A 5,144-nucleotide genomic window follows, 5' to 3' on the forward strand; every position below is an offset into this window, starting at 1 on the left:
CAATGTGAGTACAATGCATGAGTCACCGTTCATTTTGGGTTTTTTTTCCCTTCAAATTGAACATTACACCTCTTAAATAATTCCTACCTCGATTTACCTCATCCCAACACAAATTTCATACTCAACTAATGCCATATTTGTTGTTTACTTCTAGTCTTACGAAAAAGGTTCGTTCCATAGTAATACACCTCCGCCGTTTGGACAAACCGCCGGAGCCACATCTCAATACGGTGCACAACAACTTTACATTCAAGCTATGCCAGCTGCTCTGCATAACATGAACATGCATCAACAAATTCATCAGGTAAGCCATTGCCAATTCTAATGTACTCTCGATCTCGAAGAGAAACCATAATCTCTGTTATAACTCATAGCCATAAGATTCTCTCCGGTCTTTTAGTTTCATTCATAAATTAAATTCGTTTTTTTTGTTTTAATTTTTTTTTTTTTTTGATTTGAAATTATTATTTTGATTAATTGCTGATATTTCGAATTAATGAATATCACTGTGAAATCGAAATTCAAGTTAGAATCACAATGAACTGAATCTAGCACACACACACAAAGAAAAAACCATATAAGAGAACCGAGTATTCATCGAGATCAATTTTGTTGAGCAGAGTTGAAAATGCAAACAATGTTCGCGATTATTGATTTTTCCACAAAAAGATTTGTTGGAATAAGTGCAAAAGGGAGATCTCATACAGCATTATATGAATTTTTGTGAATGACAAACGTGTTAATTATGAGCATATTTTTTTTTGTGATGAAAATTATCAAATTGTAGCGTAGATCGTTTCGTCCATTGATCAGATTTTGACTTGTTCGAATTTTTGATTTTCTTTACCTGTGAACGAATTTATCTCATGTAGAGTAGCATTTTACTTTTTAACCACGTTTTTTCCTGTTCTTATGCATTTTTGCAAAATAATTGAAATTCCAATTTGCATGTGAATTAATGCTTAATCAAATATTACATTTTTTTTCGGACAATTTATTTCCAAACATCGATTTTAGTTTGTTAATTGGTGAAGGTTTTTATTATATTTCGTGAAAGAGAAACATTCTGACTTAAAGTTGTTGTAATATTTTTCGATCTTTGGAAATGCGTTTTTTTTATCAGTCAAAATGTACTATCATGAAGGATTAGGATTTCTTTGTCGCTATGCGCGTGTACAAGCACATATATTTACAAGACACGAAGAATTTTCTATTTGTCTGCATCACTTTCGTTGGCTTGTGAGACAGGCTGTCGATGTTTTGATGCCAATTGAACAAAGAAAAATTTCGTGTTCGTGTCGTAGTCTCTTTTTCGTTTAATCTTCGTGATTTTAATTTTTCGATTCAATCACACATCTCACAGAACCCGTTTTTTTGCCTATTAATTTTTCTTTTTTTTTTTCTCGTTACTTTAAGTTGCTAATTTCATTCAACCAAATCCCTTCTCCGGATATTTGATATATTTTCAAATGAGTAATCAAAACGTATTTTTTTTTTCTTTTTTTTATTGTTTTTTTAGGATTATTTCTTTTAAAACGACAACTGATATAATTTTCACTTAAAATTAATGCAATAGTTTTAATTCCTCGAATTTTTCGACACACACACACGTACCTCTTTTGTTTCATTTTTGTTTTTTTCTCAAAGAAAAAGAGCATTAAAAATCAATAATTTATGAATGAAGAATACTAGTAAGCAGATAAAATCCAAAAATAAATTAAAAACAGAGAAGAAGAAACAAAAAATTGAATAAAATAATGTGTCGCAGACCAAGCAACGAAACGAAGCTACCAAATAAATCGGCGATGCGAAAGTGCCTCCGAAAACAGCCGTGTTTAGGCGTTTGCAAATATTGAAACTTGTTTAATGAAACCGAATGAGAAAGAAAACACACACAGAGTGAAACATTGAGATTGTAAATTTTGTCGGAAAATAAGTGTTTTTTTTTTGGGAAAACAAATAAGTACCTATCATTTATACCAAATCGGTGCATTTAAATGCATGAAGCAAAATCGCCGAAGATACAAAATGGACCGAAATAAAGGAATTCTGTAAAAAAAAAACAACGAAAAATTATCCGAAGAAAATCACACACACACACACAAATACACACAAGACACACATTGAATTCATTTCAGCTCAATCGAATATAGACGATATGTAATTTAAGCATTGCAAATTAATTTTACGTTTATAAAACGATAGACGAAAAAAAGCAAGTAACAAACGATGTTGTTGATCTTTGGGAGCTGAAGTAATACGTACATACCATATACACAGACAAACACACACATACTGAGACACAATTATAAACGACCAAATCAAAAGAAGAAAAAAAGAATTCAAATAAAAATGCTTTGCATTGAAAAGTAAATGAGAAAGCATTCGAGCCAATCAAGTGTAATGTTATTCACCCAAAGCAGGGATTTTCTTTTTTTGTTGTTTCTCTTAGTCGTTGTTGTTTCTATATTCGCCTGAAATGGTTCGTTTAGCGCGGGGACATTGAATTATATAAGCAAACTTAGTTTATTGTTTGAAATTGCCTATTGACAGTGCATGACACACATACAAACAATGGTAATCGAGATGGTTCTCTACTTGTTCTTAATCCGTTTTTTTATTTGATTTTTTTTCTGTATTTCGTATCTGGTCACATTATTTACTCTATTTCCTATTTAAATATTGTGCTTAAACCTATTTGATATGCAATAGTTAGCTGTAACTTGAAATTTAGACGTAGTGTTTTTTTTCCTTGCGACTGGTTACTACGCACTATCAATTTTTTGTTATTTAAAGCAAAACCAATTTACTCTTATCTATAGACCACTTAAATCTTTGTTTCTCTTTTTGTCATTTTTGTTCGTATTGAATTTGCACCTAATGTTCACTTTTACCTCTGCTTAAGTAGGACGATGATTCTTCTCTTCTTCTTTTGTTGTTGTTGTTGTTATTATTATTCAATAGAAATACGAAGAAAACTTACATAAATAAAATGTTTTTGAATGTACTGTCAACTGTTAAGCTTAAAGTGATTTAGAGCGAGAGTGGGAGAAAGAAATAGAAAAAATATTTAGAAACCGTTCGAAAAACAACCACATACAAGTTTCAAATTACGAATAAGGAAACCAAACAAAAACAAGCAAATCTAGAAACAATGTTTATGTTCAAATTCAGAATGAAAAATGTCATACAATTCAGAAGAACCGAACAAAAAAAATACTTTATTTTGCATGCAAATGTTTATTGTTTTTGGTTTACATTTTTTTTGTTCATCCTTAGATGGACGGTCGCGTCTATAACTCAACAAAAAGGGTCAGTTCTTTGGTTTTTTATTTTCTTTTTATTTTTGTTGGTTTTTCGTTAAATTTTCCGTTCATTATAATTTTATCATTTTTCCATGCATTTCCTTATTTTCGTGTATTTAGAAACTTTTTTGCATGATTTTTTCTTCCTTCTTGCTAATTGTTATTATTGGAAAGAGCAACAGTTCATTGCTCTTACTTGTTCTTGAATGTTCTTCTTATATCCCGGAATTTAGACTGTTTCTCTCAATCCATATGTAGAATTTGTTCTTTTATTATTATTATCGAATCGTCTATCGTTCAGCGTTTCAAACACTATTGCTTTGCATATACTTTTCCCCCTCCCCATTAACCTGCTTTGCTAATTAATCACATTTAATTTAGGACATTAACACTTTTGTTCGACAAACACACCAAAACCAGTATTCTGTGTTTGAATAACATTACATCGTATTTTGCTGTATGTGTAGTTCTCATGAGTTTTCCTTGTGAAAATACGAACATGTAATGCAAATCATGACGTTTATTTCGTTCTTCGTAAACCTTTGTTCATGTCTAAATATACATGTATGAATATTTCCAAAATTAAAACCAGTGTCGATTGTTCATAGATTTGAAAAAGTCCAAAGAATTGAGAAGAAAAAAAAATGAATCGATTCTCACAGTGAGAAATTCTCAACATTGAGAATTGTTCTTTATATACCCGAAAAGCATGACTGACAAATCAAAGTTAAAAAATAATCACAAACTAAACTAAAATTCGTTTCATGTGTCACATACCCATACAAACATGCCATATATTTCTATAGAAAATAAGATGTGAACCAAAACCAAAATTCATTTTTCACTAATTACACGTTTCTTTTTTTATTTCCATCGCAGGATTCAAATAATGCCGGCCAAAGACAGCAGGCCAGTAGCCAGGGTAAATCCAGTACTAAGCAAGGCTATTCTCCATCATACTGGACCGCACAGAACTAAGATTCATCTAAACCTACACAACAAACACACACACACACACACACATAATCGAGAAAAAAATGAAGTAAACAACAAAGTAAAAAATGAGAACAAGATAAACAAAAATTTGCAGAAAATCTTGAATTAATGAGAAAACATTTACTTGATATAGTTTTTTTTTTCGAAATTAAGCTAAAAAAAATTAATAAAAGAAAAATTTACATTGAGTATAATGATGAATGAGATGCAAAAGTTAATAAATAAACAACAAGAATTCAAGATATGAGCTGGACATTTTTTCACAGTAATTATAAATAACAGTTTAACCACAGTACACGAGAAGAAAAATGAAAAATGCTATTGATAATCTAAAAAATAAATAAACAAGAAAAAAAAATTAAATAAAAAAAAAACAATTAATTGAATAAGGTTTAAGTGTGGAAAAGTACATATATGAAAAAGAAAAAAATTATATTATAATAAAAATTGAATTATGAAATTTATTAAAAAAAAAAACCAACAAAAACAACATGATGCAAAATAAAATTGAACAGAAAATGAAATTTAAACAAATAGAATAAAACGACAACCGACAACCTGTTTTGAATATGAGCACATATTGTATGGAGATAGCATACACACCAAAGGGGCAGAGACGCCTTTGAATTTGTTTATTTGTCCCCGCGCTGCCCTGTTCTCGAAATGATTCGGGCCCACGGCGATGGTCGTCGAAGTTGAACGAGATATATTGGCCACAGCTAAATACACAGAGACACACAGCCACATCCATACACAGAGAGGTACAGAAACAAAGCCGGGATGTTTTATGGCAAACATTACTTATTCGAGAAATGTGTTTTGTTTTTTTTATTATTTCGGTTT

The 5,144-nt window shown here is 30.6% G+C and overlaps 1 long non-coding RNA gene across 1 annotated transcript; it reads left to right on the plus strand.

The window, feature by feature from the left end:
- Nucleotides 1-153: 153 nt before the first annotated feature.
- Nucleotides 154-4,845, plus strand: LOC129579673 (uncharacterized). The gene is made up of 3 exons (XR_008689273.1): nt 154-304; nt 3,280-3,312; nt 4,185-4,845. It is a non-coding gene; the product is annotated as an uncharacterized LOC129579673 (long non-coding RNA).
- Nucleotides 4,846-5,144: the final 299 nt, after the last annotated feature.

The sequence above is a fragment of the Sitodiplosis mosellana genome, unplaced genomic scaffold (assembly GCF_009176505.1).
Source record: "Sitodiplosis mosellana isolate CC-2019 unplaced genomic scaffold, AAFC_SMos_1.0 Smas_scaffold_6398, whole genome shotgun sequence".
NCBI lineage: Eukaryota > Metazoa > Arthropoda > Insecta > Diptera > Cecidomyiidae > Sitodiplosis > Sitodiplosis mosellana.